We start from the raw sequence: 17,125 nt of genomic DNA, 5'->3' as shown, positions 1-17,125 counted from the left end.
TGTTCTTTACACAATCAGCGCCGTTATTGTTCACGAGTTATGATTGAAACTGCATTTCCCATGAGGCGCTGGGGCTAGAGCGCATGCGTACGCGTGGTGATGCCCGGTTTTCGGTGGTGAGGGGAATCCTGGGACTTGCAGTCCGCTGTTGCTGCGGCTATTGCCGCCTCGGATCTCCGAAGCCTTGATCGGAAGGGAAATAGATCGGTACCGGAGCGATCACGCGACACAACAACGTCCTGACCGCCGGTCGGCGGACTTTCACTCGGCTCTGGATTAAACAGGTCAGTGATCATTTGCAACCCAGTGACGGCTCGGCAGAGCGAGCGGTCCTAGAGCCCGTGTAAGGCATTGTCACCCAGCGCCTGGTTCATTGGTGACAGTCACACCGTGTCTGGGAGTGTGTGTGTGTGGATATGACTGACTAAGTGTCTGTGTGTGTGTGTGCGTGTGACTATGTCTGTGTATCTCTCTGTCTGTGTGTGTGTGTGGATATGTGTGTATGTGTACGTCCGTGTGTATATATGTGCGTGTGTATGTATCTGCATGTGTAATGTGTGTGTGTGTGTGTGCATAAGTGCTTGTGTGTATCTGTGTGTGAGTGTGTGTGTGTGTACGTACATGTGCGTGTCTGTGTATATGTGTGCAAGTATTTTATTGTTTTACAACATTGAATCACAATGGATTTAGTTTATTTTTTGACACTGATCAACAGAAAAGGACTCTTGTGTCAAAGTGAAAATCGATCTCTACAAAGTGATCTAACTTAAGTACAAATATAAAACACAAAATAATTGATTGTATAAGTGTTCACCCCCATTAATACGACACACCAAATCATCAGTGGTGCAGCCAATTGGTTTTAGAAGTCACATAAACCCTCTCTCTGATTGCTCTTTTTGGTTCCTTGGGTGAGATGGATATACATTTGAGCTCGACTAAATGTCGAACACTATCCTTTGCTTCTCTTCTGGCTAGATGTCTAATTCTTCTTAGATGGAGAGATGTTTCCCCACCCACGCACGCTCAATGGCTCAATGATATTATGTCCTGTTTAGACCTTGAAAAAATTCACTACTCAATTCTTAATTCGAACATAAAGTTTCATAAGGTCTGGGGACCGTTTATTGAATATTTTCTTAACCTTTCTTCTGATTAAGTTTTTTTTTCAGTCCCTTACTTTCAGCTTTCTTTTGGTAGTAGGTATTATTATCTTCTGTTTTTACTTGTATTTACAGTTTTGGGGGTTTGAATGTTCTGATCTATATTTCCTACATTTTGCTGTGGTTGGTCTGGAGTTTTTTTTTCTTTGCAGGGGTGGGGGGGGACACGACACTAGCTTTACACGACTTTAATTTGGGTACTTTTTCATTATTGTGAATTATATTGTTATTGTATGTTTATCTTGCACTGTATTAATTTCCTATTCTGGTTTTGGGTTTTTTTTTTGCTGTAGTGTAGAAAATGCATAAAAAAATAAAAAAGAAAAAAAAAGAAAGAAGTCATATAATTAGTTAAATGCAGATCAGTGTGTGCAGTCAAGGGTTTTCAATTGATTGTAGTAAAAATATGCCTGTATCTGGAAGGTCCAACTGCTGGTGAGTCAGTATCCTGGCAAAAACTACACCAGGAAGACAAAGGAACACTCCTAGCAACTCTGCAAAAAGATTATTGAAAAGCACAAGTCAAGAGATAGATACAAGAAAACTTCCAAGTCACTGAATACCCCTTACAGTTAAGTCAATCATCAATAAATGGAAAGAATATGGCACAGCTGTAAATCTGACTAGAACAGGCCGTCCTCAAAAACTGAGTGACCGTACAAGAAGGGGACCAGTGAGGGAGGCCACTAAGAGATTTGTGACAACTCTGGAGGAATTACAAGCTTCAGTGGCTGAGATGGGAGAGACTGTGTATTCAACAACTGTTGCCTGGGTGTTTCACCTGTCACAGCTTTATGGGAGAGTGGCAAAGAGAAAGTCAATGTTGAAAAACAACTCACACGAAATCTCAGCTAGAGTTTGCCAGAAGACATGTGGGAGACTGAAATCAGCTGGAAGAAGGTTCTATGTTCTGATGAAACCAAAATTGAGCTTTTTGGCCATCAGACTAAATACTATATTTGGTGTAAACCAAACACTACACATCAGCAAAAACACACCATCCCTACCATGAAGCATGGTGGTGGCTGCATCACGCTGTGGGGATGCTTCACTGCAGCAGGCCCTGGAAGGCTTGTGAAGGTAGAGGGTAAAATGAATGCAACAAAATACAGGAAATCCTGGAGGAAAACCTGATGCAGTCTGCAAGAGAACTGCGACTTGGGAGAAGATTTGCTTTCCAGCAAGACAATGGCCCCAAGCATAAAGCCAAAGCTCCACAGGAATGGCTTAAAAACAACAAAGTTAATGTCCTGGAGTGGCCAAGTCAGAGTCCAGATCTCAATCCAATTGAGAATTTGTGGCTGGTCTGTTGAAAAGGACTGTTCACTCACAATCCCCATGCAAGCTGACAGAGCCTGAGCAGTTTTGTAAAGAAGAATGGGGAAAAATTGCAGAGTCCAGATGTGCAAAGCTGATAGAGACCTATCCACACAGACTCAAGGCTGGAATTGCTGCCAAAGGTACATACTGACTTGAAGGGGTGAACACTTATTCAATCTATTATTTTGTGTTTTATATTTGTAATTAATTTAGATCACTTTGTAGAGATCTGTTTTCACTTAAACATGAAAGTATTTTTCTGTTGATCAGTGTCAAAAAAAGCCAAATTAAATCCACTGTGATTTAATGTTATAAAACAATAAAACATGAAAACTTCTGGAGGTGGGGGGGGGGGGGGGGGGTTGGTGAATACTTTTTTTTAGACACTGTGTGTCTGAGTGCATGTGCGTGTGCGTGTATGTGCGTGCCTGTGTCTTTGTGTGTCAGTATCCTCGAGGATCCAGGCTCTAATACTTCTGAATAGAGAATTTGCGGAGATTTCATCACCCTCTGTGGGAAGGTGGCAAAGCTGAATCTGCGTATTGAATCTGTGGAATTTATTGCCACAGATGGCTATTGAGGCTTTGGTCAGACTGCACTTGGAGTATGGTGAACAATTTTGAGTGCCTTACCTAAGAAAGGATGTGTTGGCTTTGGAGAGGGTTCAGATTCTCCACTGCCGGTATATGGATTCCAGGAGAGATCATGAGAATGATCCTGGGAATGAAAGGGTTAACACGTGAGGAGTATTTGGTGCCTCTGGGCCTGTACTCACTGGAGCTCAGAAGAATGGGGGGGGGGGGGGGGTGGATCTCATTGAAACCTATGGGATGTTGACAGGACTAGATAGGGTGGATGTGGAGAGGATGTTTCCTGTTGTGGGTGAGTCCAGGACCAGAAGGCACAGCTTCAGAATAGAAGGATCTTCCTTTCAAACAGAGATGAGGTGGAATTCCTTTAGCCAGATGGCGTTGAATTTGTGGAATTCATTGCCATGGATGGCCGTGGAGACCAAGTCATTTGGTGTATTTAAAGCAGAAGTTGATAGGTTCTTGATTCGGAAGAGTGGCCAAGGTTAGGGAGAGAAGGCAGGAGAATCGGATTGAGAGGGATAATAAATCGTCCTCTGGCTAAAAAAATTTCTCCTCATCTCTGTTCTAAAAGGACATACTAGTATTGTGAGGCCGTGCCCTCCGGTCTGAGACTCTCTGACTATTGGAAAGGTCCTCTCCCTGTCCATTCTACCTTGTCTAAAACAGGGCAGTGGATAGGATATTGATGCCATAAGTCTATCATACTGTAGATAAACTTCTTAGTAACAGCAGATGTATTATTAAGGTTAATACAATTACTGATGTGCTAGCATGTTTCTGCTAATCTCATCATTAATCATTCCTTCAGTTAACATTGTCCTAACTTTGGCCGCTTACTGCTTGGTTCAGCTTTGGCCAGTTTTTTAGTTAAGTGTGAGACTTGTCCAGGATGGTATCTGTGAAGACATAACCAGGCGTCTGCTGGGTTGGTCTTCATTAAAGTTCAAAGTAAGTTTATTGTCAAAGTTTGTATATGTCACCATATACAACCCTGGGATTCATTTTCTTTCAGGCATTCATAGTAGAACAAAGAAAGCCAATAGAATCGATGGGAAAACTGCACACAAAGACTGACAAACAATCAATGTGCAAAAGGAGACAAACTGCAAATACAAAAAAAGTAAATAAGTAATCCTGAGAACACGAGTCGTAGAGACCTTGAAAGTGAATCTGCAGTTGTGTTCATTGGTCAGTTCGGTGTTGAAGTGAGTGAAGTTCTCTACACTGGTTTAGGAGCCTGATGGTTGTAGGGTGATAATTATTCCTGGTGCTGCGGGACCTGAGGCTTCTGTACCTCCTGCCCAATGGCAGCAGTGAGGAGAGGGCACGGCCTGGATGGTTCCGGTCCTTGATGATGGCAGTGCTCCTTGTAGATATGCTCTGTGGTGGGGAGGACTTTTCCTGTGATGGACTGGGCCATACCCACTGCTTTTTGTAGGATTTTCCATTAAAGGGCATTGCTGTTTCCATTATCTGGCTGTGATGCAGCCAGTTAATATACTGTCCACCACACATGTATAGAAGTTTTCTAAAGTTTAGTTGACATGTCGAATCTGTGTAAACATCTAGGAAAGTAGAGGCCCTGGCGTGCTTTCTTTGTAATGGCACTCTCGTGCTGGTCCCAGGACAGATCCTTTGAAATGATAATGCCGAGGAACTGGCAATCACCTTTGCTGTCCACCTCAGATCCCCTAACGAGCACAGGATCGTGGACCGCCAATTTCTTAATCCTGTCGTCAATGTTCAGCTCTTACAAGTCATCAGAAAGACAATATATTGTATAATCTATTTTAACGGCAGTGAGCAATATTATCCATTTCACTCGTGAAGTTTTGGATTAATTTGTTTCTGATGGGATTTTGTTCAATGTGCGCCTGAGCTAACTCCCAAAGTCCCCATCTGTCTGTTCTAAGCTTTTGCTAACATTAGCGCTACCACAGAGAAAGAGGGCATTGAGGATTCTCATTTGATTTTCATTATGGTTTATCTTAATCCCTGACTACTCTGATCTGAAAGCTGCAGCAAGACATGCTGATGGGAAGGCTAACGTGGGTATATTTTAGTTTAATCCAGATTTCCACTGTTCTCTGGATTTAATGCTGTATACCAGCTAGTGCATGGTTCCATTTGGAGTAAGCTTTTGTCACTTGGGATGGTAAACAATTAATTTGGTGACTATTGGATACTCTAGGCTAGGGAATATTAACTTAAAGTTTATTGTCATTCAAGGGGACACACTTCTGGTTTAAGATGGTGTTGGTGAAGCTCAGTGACAACTATAAATTCCTGTATTAACCACACTTTCTCTTGGATATGGTCACTGCAGTCAATAGCCTGTAACTTCCCTTTCGGAGCTGAGCTTTTCAAACAACCTGGCATGTTTGTGGTGTGAACTAAAATCCTGAAGGTACAGGAAGGTTGTGGCGTGACGTGCACGGTTCAAGTCGAGGCAGCAGGCCCGGGCCCAAGAGTGAGGAATGAGCCAGTGTTCGGCCGATTTCAACACAGGACCAGATCGAGAAGGTCAGGGTGTCAGGGCCAGAGGAAAGATGTGGGCTGGTGTTCAGCCCACGGCCCTGTGAGGTTTACTTGTCTCTGTGCTGAACTGAGGCTGTAGGCTGCAACTAATGGGCTCCTGGATCGGCTATGACTGTGAACTCACTTTCAAGAGCTTCAGTTCTGAATGGTATTCATTTACTTTTATTGTTTGTTATTTTCTGCACATTGTGTGTATGGCAATCTTCTGTTTTAATGGGCTGCTTTGCTCTGTGGCTGTCTGTAAGGAGACAAACCTCAAGGCTGTATATAGTATACATACTTCGATAATAAATTATTTTGAACTCTGAACATGTATACAGCTAAACACAACATTAAACACAAGAGGTGCCTCAGGTGCTGAAAATCCAGAACAACACACACAAAATGCTGGAGGAGCTCAGCAGGTTGGGGCCACATCTATTGAAATGAATAAACAGTCAATGTTTCGGGCCGAGACCCTTCGGCAGGACTGCAAGGGAAGGGGGAAGATGCCAGAATAAAAAGGTTTGTGGGGGTGGGGGTGGGCGGAGGAGGACAAATGAGGAACAATGAGCCTCTCATCTTAGAAAGGATGTGCTGAAACTGGAGAGGGTTCAAAGGAGGTTCATGAAAATGATTCCAGGATTGAATGGCTTGTCATATGAAGAGCGCTTGATGACTCTGGGCCTGTATTCACTGGAATTCAGAAGAATGAGGAGTGACCTCAGTGAAAGCTATTGAATGGTGAAAGGCCTTGATGAGTGGGTGTGGAGAGGATGTTTCCTATGATCAGAATCAGAATCAGACTTTAATCACCAAGTACCTATGCACATACAAGGAATTTACTTCCGGCAGATGTTGTCTCTCTGCTCATAACAATAATAATGATAAATATAAATGAAAATATAGATTATACATACAGGTAGTGCAATCCAAGTAACAGTTAGCCGACAGTTAACCGGCAGTTAACTGTTCAGCAAAGTGACCGCAGTAGGGAAAAAACTTCTCCAGTGCCTATTAGTCTTAGTCTGGAGGGATCTGAAGCGCCTACCAGACGGAAGCAGATCAAACAGTCCGTGCGCAGGATGGGAGGAGTCCTTTATGATGTTCCCCGCCCTCTTCTTCAACCTGGAAGAGTACAGGTCCACAATAGAGGGCAGGGGGGCTCCAATGGAGAGTCTATGACCAGAGGACACAGCCTCAGAACAGAGGGGTGTCCTTTTAGAACAGAGATGAGGAGGATTTCTTCAGTGAGACAGTGGTGAATCTGTGGAATTCTTTGCCACAGGCAGCTGTGGAGGCCAAGTCTTTATTTAACGTAGAGGTTGATAGATCCTTGATTAGTCAGGGCATGAAGGGATCTGGGGAGAAGGCAGGCGATTAGAGCTGAGAGGAAAATTAGATCAGCCATGATGAAATGGCGGAGCAGACTCGATGGGCCAAGTGGCCTAATTCTGCTCTTATATCTAATGGTCTTATGGACCAAGGTTCAAAATACAGTACATTTCCACATACAGCTTGTAAAATAATATTAACAGATAACAAAAGAAGTATTCTACAGATGTACAAGTTGACATAAGACTCCTATACGACATATTGTTAATTATACATCAGTGTTACCGTTTCTGGCGCTGTGATAAATAACATGTACAGGGTGTTTAGAGGTCTCACAGCCTGGGGGAAGAAGCTGTTCCTCAGTCTAACAGTCCTGGTCTTGTACTGCAGTAGCTTCCGCCTGTTTGTGGGACGGGTGGGAGGTATCCTTGATAATGCTGAGGGTTCTGCGATTGCAACGTAGGGGAAGGGAGACCGCAGTGGTTCTCTCAGCTGTCCTCACAAGTGATTGCATGATGTTGTGATCAGATGCCTTGCCATTGCCGTACCAGACGTCGATACATCTGATATTCATCATCATTACGTGTTGTGTCAGACGACGTGGTGATCCTGGTCGTGACCATGACTGTTCTGGGCAAACTTTCCCACAGAAGTGGTTTGCCATTGCCTTCTTCTGAGCCGTGACCCCAGCCATGATCAGTTCAGAGATGGTCAGGCTGGTGTCAGTGGTCACCAGGACTTGTGATCTGCACTGGCTGCTCATACGACCATCCACCACCTGCTCCCATGGCTTCATGTGACCCTGATCCCGGGGGATGGGGGGTAGGGGTAAGCAGGTACTACGTCTTGCCCAAGGGTGACCTGTAGCTGACAGTAGCATTTTTAATGACTGCTGTTGGTCAAAGGTAGACAGAAACCAGAGAATAGGTTCATTTTAGGTTTTCCTGTGACTAGTGGTGTGCCACTTCTCACATTTCTGTTAGGGTGGCGTAGCAGTTAGTGTAACGCCCTACAGTGTCAGCTGTAAGATCAGAGTTCAATTCCCACCGCTGATTGTGAAGAGTTTGCACATTCTCCTTGTAACCGCGTGGGTCTCCTCTGCATGCTCCGCTTTCCTCCCACATACGGATTAGCGCGGGTAGGAAATTATGGGCTTGCTCTGTGCGGTGGGCTGCCACACATTGTGTTGGTCCTTAATGCATTTTGCTGAATGTACTTGTGACAAGTAAAGCTGATCTTTCATTTTAATTTCTGTGGCCTGTGATTGGGTTACAATGCACACTCTGTCAAACATTTAGATGGGTGGGTGAAGTGTAATATATCCAAGTTCACTGGAAATCTGAGGGTTAAATCAGTTGACACATGGAGTGTGTTGCCAGAGGAGAAAGATCTCCGGGATTGAGATTCACTTTATTCGCTGCGTGTACATCAAAGCACAGTGAAGTGTGTCATTTGCATCAAGCCCAACACAGTCTGAGGGTGTGCTGGGGGCAGCCCACAAGCGTCTCCAACATAACGTGCCCACAATTTACTAATCCTGACCTGTACATCTTTGGAATGCGGGAGGAAACCAGAGCACCTGGAGGAAAGCTGGTATGGACAATATTCCATGCACCATCAATGTACAGGTCAGGCCACTCAGGAACTTGGGCTATACTGTTTTTGTTTGAGACTATGTTTTTCTGCTGTTGTAACGATGTGCAGTGTGCTGTTGGCTCTGTGTTTTGTCCCTTGGCCCCAGAGGAACGCTGTTTTGTTTGGCTGCATTCATGTGTATGGTTGAATGACAATTGAACTTGAATGTGGCCACGGGGAGAATGTACAGCCATGGGAATTGAACCTGGATCGCTGGCGCTGTAAAGCGTGACGCTAACTGCTACGGCACCTTGCCAAATGCACCAACAGGAGGTAGTGGAGTCAGCAATGTTGAAGAAGTGTTTACAGACATTTTTAATCTCTCCCTCTCCTAGTGTAGCGTGCTCTCCTGCTTCAAAATATCCACCATTGTCCCTGTACCTAAAAAGACCCAGGTAACGTGCCTGAACGTCTGGCCTCCTGTCGCATTCACCTCAATAATAAACAAATGCTTTGAGAGGCTGGTCAAAGACTACTCCACCCACACTGACCCCCCTACAATTCGCCTACCGATACAACCGATCGACAGACGATGTGATGGCCACAGCTCTACACACTGTCCTTACACATCTGGAGCAGAAGGATGCTTACGTGAGAATGCTGTTCTTGGAATACAGTTCAGCATTCAACTCCATAGTTCCATCCAGGCTCGACAAGAAGCTCAGAGACCTCGGCCTTGACCCTATCTTGTGTAGCTGAATCCTGGACTTCCTGTCAGATCACCGGCATGTGGCAAGAGTGGGCTCCCTCACCTCTGCCCCTCAGACTGTCAACACAGGTGCCCCTCAGAGCTGTGTACTAAGCCCCCTCCTTTACTCTCTGTATACCCATGACTGTGTCGCACCCACAGCTCCAATCTGCTAATTAAATTTGCTGGCGATACTAGATTGATTGGCCTTATCTCAAATAATAACAAGACAGCCTACAGAGAAGAAGTCATCACCCTGACTCAATGGTGTCAAGAAGACAACTTCTCCCTCAATGTTGCAAAAACAAAGCAGCTGGTTATGGATTACAGGAGGAATGGACACAGGCTAACCCTTATTGACATCAATGGACCTGGGGTAGAGAGGATAAACAGCTTTAAGTTCCTCGGCATAAACATCACTGAGGACCTCATGTGATCTGTATGTACCGGCTGTGTGGTGAAAGAGAGTGGTGCGGACAGCCTAGTGCATCTGTAGTTGTGAACTTCCCACTATTCAGGACATTAACAGAGACAGGTGTGTAAAGATGGCCCAAAGGATCATTGGGGACCCGTCACCCCAACCACAATCTATTCCAGCTGCTACCAGCCGGGAAACGGTACCACGGCATAAAAGCCAGGACCCACAGGCTCCAGGACAGCTTCTTCCACCAGGCCATCAGGCTGATTAATTCATGCTGACACAACTGTATTTCTATGTTATATTGACTGTCCTGTTGTACATACCATTTACTACAAATTACCATGAATTGCACATTTAGGCGGAGATGTAACACAAAAGATTTTTACTCCTCATGTATGTGAAGGGTGTAAGAAATAAAGTCAATTTAATTCAACGCAGGTACTTGAATGACCAGGGCACAGAATTAGTAACAGGAACTGGGATTAATCTAGATGCTTAGCATAGATATGTAGGGCCAAAGGGTCTGTTTCTACACTGTACAGCTTTCTGACTCAGTGTTGGCTGGCAGGTGCATCCCAAAAGGCTGACAGAATTTGATATTATATGTTCAGTACCTCTTATCCAAAATACTTGGGGTTGGAAGTGATTTTGGACTTTTTATGGATTTTGGAATATATACTGAGATAGCTTAGGATTGCCATAATTTTCGACTCTGAATTTATGTGCTACCGGTAAACAGTCCTCATCTTACACTCATCTATCACACATATGTACTTAACAGTAAAAGTTATTGCATACCATTAATATAATGAAAATCTAATATGTGCAGCACAGCAGCAGCGGGAGAATACCTGAACCAGCTGTTGAACAACGGCTCTACCTACGATACAGCGTTTGATTAACGGGGTACAGTACACTGCATTTGTTTTTGACTCTATTTTAGATTTTATGTAAGGTATAAAACAGTCAGCATTGTTCTAGTGTTAGATTTTCACCAGCGACAATCTTCACAAACTCATTGAATTTCTCTGCTGCTTCGTAATCAGTAGACAGTTCATCTTTAAACTGTTTTAATCTTAAAAAAGATTAATATCGTACCTTTTCAGTAATTTCTGCAACCAACCTGCTGAATATTCACAATTATCTTCAGTTGTAAGTTTGTCGTGATAGATCTTTGCTTGTTTTGCGATCAGCACACCGTTAAGTAGCATATGTTCGCTGTGACACTGACAAATCTATTTTTTCAATACACGATTGAGACCTTAATTTTTAGCTTTCTGCAGTGTTTTTCTATTTTTCATTAACTTCTGTTCATTACATATGTGAGATCACTTCTCAGAACTGTCTGCGGCGCACTGAGACCTGCTCATTGTCTGGGAACCTTCCCAGCACCTTGTGGGAATTTTCCATTTGTGACGTCATGTCGGCACTAAAAACAATTTTGGATTTTGGAGTTTAAGGGGTGCTCAACCTGTAATAATGTGAGGTTTAGGTGGGGGAGGGGATATAGAAAGTGAGGCATTGACAGATGTCGATGCCCAAAGGAAAGTGTGTGTCAAAACGTGATTCACTCAATGTTAATGTCTACAGTCATGAAGTGTTTAGGAAGACAAATGTTAGCCTTACTGCATCAGGAAAGGTGTTCCAGTATGTTCCAGTATATGAGACCATCTTGGAATATTGTGGGCAAGTCTGTCTGCATTCTTAAGTAAGGGTATATTTGCTATAGAACATAGAACATTACAGCACAGTACAGACCCTTCAGCCCACGATGTTGTGCTGACATTTTAACCTACTCCAAGATCAATCCAATCCTTTCCTTCCATATAACCCTCTATTTTTTTTTCATTCATGTGCATATCTAAGGGTTTCTAAAATGTCCCTAATGTATTTGCCTCTACCACCATCCCTGGCAGCTTTAGAGAGGCTGCAGAGGATATTCACCAGGATGCTGCCTGGATTAGAGAAGGTGCAGAGGAGATTCACCAGGATGCTGTCTGGATTAGAAAGGGTGCAGAGGAGATTCACCAGGATGCTGCCTGGATTAGAGAGGGTGCAGAGGAGATTTACCAGGGTGCTTCCTGGATTAGAGAGAGTGCAGAGGAGATTCATCAGGATGCTGCCTGGATTAGAGAGGGTGCAGAGGAGATTCACCAGGATGCTGCCTGGAGTAGAAAGGGTGCAGAGGAGATTCACCACGATGCTGCCTGGATTAGAGAGGGTGCAGAGGAGATTCACCAGGATGCTGCCTGGATTAGAGAGGGTGCAGAGGAAATTCACCAGGATGCTGCCTGGATTAGAGAGGGTGCAGAGGAGATTCACCAGGATGCTGCCTGGATTAGAGGGGGTGCAGAGGAGATTCACCAGGATGCTGCCTGGATTAGAGAGGGTGTAGAGGAGATTTACCAGGATGCTGCCTGGATTAGAGAGGGTGCAGAGGAGATTCACCATGATGCTGCCTGGATTAGAGAGGGTGCAGAGGAGATTCACCAGGATGCTGCCTGGATTAGAGAGGGTGCAGAGGAGATTCACCAGGATGCTGCCTGGATTAGAGAGCATGTCTAATGCAGAAAGGTTGAGTGAGCTCAGGCTTTTCTCTTTGGACTGAAAGAGGATGAGAGATGACCTGATAGAGGTGTACAAGATGATTGGAGGCACAGACAGAGTGGACAGCCAGGGTGGAAGTTGCTGATACTAGGGAGCATAATTTAAACTTGACTGGAGGAAAGTACAGCGAGGTATCAGAGGTAGTCTTTTTACACAGAGTGTGTCCGGTGCAGGGGTGGTGGTGGAGGCAGACACATTAGGGACATTTAAGGAACTTCTAGATAGATACATGGAGGTTAGAAGAATGGAAGGCTATGTAGAAGGGAAAGGTTAGTAGGTTAGTATGTTCTATGAACACAGTGTTTCATTGTCCTAAACACAAGAGATTCTGATGCTGGAAATCCAGGACAACACTCATAAAATGCTGGAGGAACTCAGCAGGTCATGCAGCAGCTATGGAAATGAATAACCAGTCGACGTTTTGGGCTGAGACCCATTTTCATGACCGGACAGTTTCATTACCCTGTTGAATTGAATTGACTTTATTTTTACATCTTTCACGTACATGAGGAGTAAAAATCTTTATGTTACATCTCCATCTAAATGTGCCATGTAAAAATATAATGATTAATAATAATTTGTAATAAATAGAACAGTCAATGTAATATAGAGTACACTCAAGTCAGCGTGAGTTCATCAGTCTGATGACCTGGTAGAAGAAGCCTGTGGGTCCTGGCTTTTATGCTGCGGTACCGTTTCCCGGCTGGTAGCAGCTGGAATAGATTGTGGTTGGGATGACTTGGGTCCCTGGTGATCCTTTGGGCCCTTTTTACACACCTGTCCTGTAATCTTGGGAAGTTCACAACTACAGATGCGTTGGGCTGTCCGCACCACTGGCTGCAGAGTCCTGCGATTAAGGGAGGTACAGTTCCCATACCAGGCAGTGATGTAGCCAGTCAAGATACTCTCAATTGTGCCCCTGTAGAAAGTTCTTAGGATCTGGGGGCCCATACCAAACTTCCTCAACCGTCTGAGTCACCACACAGCTGGTGTGTACAGACCACTTGAGGTCCTCAGTGATGTGGATGCCGAGGAAATTAAAGCTGTTCATCCTCTCAACCCCAGACCCAATGATATCAATTGGGGTTAGCCCATCTCCATTCCTCCTGTAATCCACAACCAGCTCCTTTGTTTTTGCGACATTGTGGGAGAGGTTGTTTTCTTGACACCACTGTGTCAGAGAGATGACTTCTTCCCTGTAGGCCACCTCGTTATTGTTTGAGATAAGGCCAATCAATGTAGTGTCTTCGGCAAATTTATTTAGCAGATTGGAGCTGTGGGTGGTGATACCGCCATGGGTATAGAGGGAGTAAAGGAGGGGACTCAGTACGCAGCCCTGAGGGGCTCCTGAGAGTCAGAGGGTTGGAGGTGAGGGAGCCCACTCTTACAACCTGCTGGCGATCTGACAGGAAGTCCAGGATCCAGCTGCACAAGGCAGTGTCTCTGAGCTTCTTGTCGAGCCTGGATGGAACTATGGTGTTGAATGCTGAACTGTAGTCCAAGAACAGCATTCTCACAGAAGGAGGAGACTGCATTTGTTCACTGACAAACCAAATATTTACATTAGGGACATTTAAGAAACTCTTATATAGGCACATCCTCCAAGACTCTTAGATAGGCACAACCTTGTTATTGGGTTTGGAGGCTTGCGTGCCTCAATGACCTGGAGAGCTATGTTGGCTGGAGTCAGGGCTTTATGCTTTGGCTCATGGCAGGGTCACCCATGTCAAACAGGTCAAAGGTTAGAGGTGGTTTACCGGTCCTCCAGGGTCAGGGGTTCAGCTTAGGGCTAACAATCCTGACTGGTAAAACAAAACTTATGGAAACAGCAATGAAGTATGCTTCTACATCTGAGTGTGACGGTATTCCTGAGTCTCCACCCGGGACTTGCATGGTTGATAACAGCGAAAACCGAGAGGAAGCTACTGACACGTTGAAGAAAGCCCTGAACAGAGCGGCAGACTGAGATGGAGGACTTTCATTGCTGCCCTAAACACCAGCGGTATAATGGGCACTCATGAGACAATAATAGATAGGCGCATGGATAATACAAATGGAGTTATATAGAGGAGAAAGGGTAGAGTTGGCACAATATTGTGCGCTGTAGGGCCTGTACTGTAATGTTCTGTGTTCCAAAGATGAAGTCGAGATCATTGATGAAGCAGCTGAAGATATCTGGGCCACTGCTTAGCCCCTTGCACTGGAATAGGACGCCACAGTAGTGTGGAAATGAGCATGGCTCATTCTGTCAGAGTTCAATTCCGGTGCCGTTTGTAAAGAGCTTGTACGTTCTCCCTGTGACCTGTGGATTTCCTGCGGGAGCTCTGGTCTCCTCCCGCAGTCCAGAGACATACCAGTTAGTAGGTTAATTTGTCATTGTAAACTGCCCTTTGATGAGGCTGGTGTCGAGTAGGTGGGTGGTACAGCTCATTGGGCCAGAAGGGCCTGTCCACATTGTATCACTGATATTCCCTTTGCTTGATTGGGTGGGGTAGGTCTATAAACCAAGTTCTTTTCTTTTGCAATTTTGATGAATTGCCTTTCAAAACATTCAGAGTACATTTATTATCAGAGTATGCATGCAGTAACAACCCTGAGATTCATCTTCCCACAGACAGCCAGGAAACCAAGAACCGTGAGGAAGAAAAGCATCAAACATCAACCCCTCCCATGCACATAAAAAAACAGATCGTGCAAAGGGCAACAAGACAAAACAAACGAGTGAAAATACAGAATATAAAACACATAATCAAAATACACTTTTTTCCCCCAGTAACCCAGTTGTAGAACCAGATCTCGTGGTATCGGTGCAGTATCTAGAAACCAGTCTGGCTTACAACATAGCCATAGCCTACAAAAATTCTAGAGATCTTTCTGTGAAGTATCTGGCAAGAGACTTGTTAGAGAAATTCGGATGCGTGGTGTAGGAGAGAAGATAGCTGTGTGGGTTGGGAGCTGATTGACAGAAAGTTTGTGCTGCTCAAACAGAATGTAAGTGTGCTCTCCTGGGGATCAGTGCTGGGTTTCCATCCTGCCAGTCCTTGACACCTGGAAGTTTGCTTTTGTTTTTGACAATGCAAAGATATGGCAGCCAGCGAGGGTGAGTGGGAAAACTTTTAGAAGACACTACTGCAGGAATACAGACAGAAACAGGAGGCAATGCGCTGATTACTGGCCTTCCAAAGCAATCTATTCACAAACTTCAACTCATTCAGAATGCCACCGCTAGACTTTCAACTAAAACTAAGAAGAGGGAGGGAGAATATCGCTCCCGTCCTAGCTGCTCTGCATTGTGTTCTGTATCTTTTAGAATTGATCTGAAAGTTCATTTACTTGTTGTTAAAGCTGTTAATGTTCTGGGACCAGAGTACATCATGGAATTGTTTTTGTTTTGTAATCCTGCACAAGGCTGTCAGGTCTTCTTCTGCTGGTTTCTTAAATTTAGACAATCTCCCTCAAAAGAGAATCGGCAGGTCAGTTTTTTTTAACTATGTTCCTAAACTGTGGAACTCAGTACGTAAACTATAAGGGATGCAGAAACACTTTTAAACACTGGCTCAAAATCTGTTTATTTAATCTTGGTTTAAATGAACATAATTTTGTCTTTTATTTTCTTGTTGGCACTTTATCCTATTGTAAAGCACTTTGAACTTTCACTCATTATGTTTCCTGTCGTATGACGTGGGCAATCATGGTCATGATCATGACTGTTCTTGGCAAATTTTTCTACAGAAGTGGTTTGCCATTGCCTTCTTCTGGGCAGTGTCTTTACAAGACGGGTGACCCCAGCCATTATCAATACTCTTCAGAGATTGTCTGCCTGGTGTCAATGGTCACATAACCAGGACTTGTGATCTGCACCAGCTGCTCATTCGACCACCCACCACCTGCTCCCATGGCTTCATATGACCCTAAGCAGGTACTACACCTTGCCCAAGGGTGACCTACAGGCTAGTGGAGGGAAGGAGCACCTTACACCTCCTTTGGTAGAGACGTATCTCCACTCCTCCACTCACTTTGAACTACTTTATGAAAAATGCTCTATAAATAAGTTATTAATTAATAAACAAGTGGAAGGTCCAACATCGAAACGGACTGTTCAGCCCATCAATCTGTATTCTACACCAACTTTCACACATTTCCCGTTGCTGTTCCCACACCCCTTAAGTAACTTTCCTTCAGTCGTCTGAATTGGTCTCTTCAGTCCCTCATAACAAAACACATAGAACAATACAGGTCATTCTACCCTCGATGTTATCCTGATGTATTAACCCACTCAAAGTTCAAATTAACCTTTATTATTAAAGTACATGTATAAGATTAGGCCAATCGAGTCTGCTCTGCCATTCCATTATGGCTGATTTATTATCCCTCTCAACCCTATTCTCCTGCCTTCCGCTGTAGCCTTTGGCAGCCTGATTAATCAAGAATTAATTTATTAACTACTGCCTTAAATATAGCCAATGACTTGGCCTGCACAGCCACCTGTGGCAATGAATTCCACAGACACCTCACTGTGGCTGAAGAGATTTTTCCTCGTCTCTGTTCTGAATGGACGTCCCTCTATTCTGAAGCTGTGCCCTCTGGTCCTAGACTCCCCCGCTATCAGAAACATCCTTTCCATATCCACTCTGTCTGGGCCTTTCAATATTCAATTGCTTTCAGTGAGCACAATGCAGAGCCATCAAACGCTCCTCATACATTAACCCTTTCATTCCTGGGATAATTCTCACTGACCTCCTCTGGACCCTCTCCAATGCCAGCACATCCTTTCTTAGATAAGGGGCCCAAAATTGCTCTCAATTCTCGAAGTACAGTCTGACCTATGCCTTATAAAGTCTCAGCA

The 17,125-nt window shown here is 44.4% G+C and overlaps 1 protein-coding gene across 2 annotated transcripts in view; it reads left to right on the top strand.

Annotated features, from left to right (window-relative positions):
- Positions 1-76: 76 nt before the first annotated feature.
- capn15 (calpain 15) overlaps positions 77-17,125 on the top strand; it is a 286,273-nt gene continuing 269,224 nt past the window's right edge. Inside the window, exon 1 of one of the 2 annotated variants that reach the window (XM_073060103.1) lies at positions 77-284. The gene's annotated coding sequence lies outside the window, so the exon portion shown is untranslated. The remainder of the gene's footprint in view (positions 285-17,125) is intronic. The other variant, XM_073060101.1, reaches the window with a different exon arrangement.

This window comes from Hemitrygon akajei, chromosome 11 (genome assembly GCF_048418815.1).
Source record: "Hemitrygon akajei chromosome 11, sHemAka1.3, whole genome shotgun sequence".
Lineage (NCBI taxonomy): Eukaryota > Metazoa > Chordata > Chondrichthyes > Myliobatiformes > Dasyatidae > Hemitrygon > Hemitrygon akajei.
This window is presented reverse-complemented; position numbering and strand designations above follow the sequence as displayed.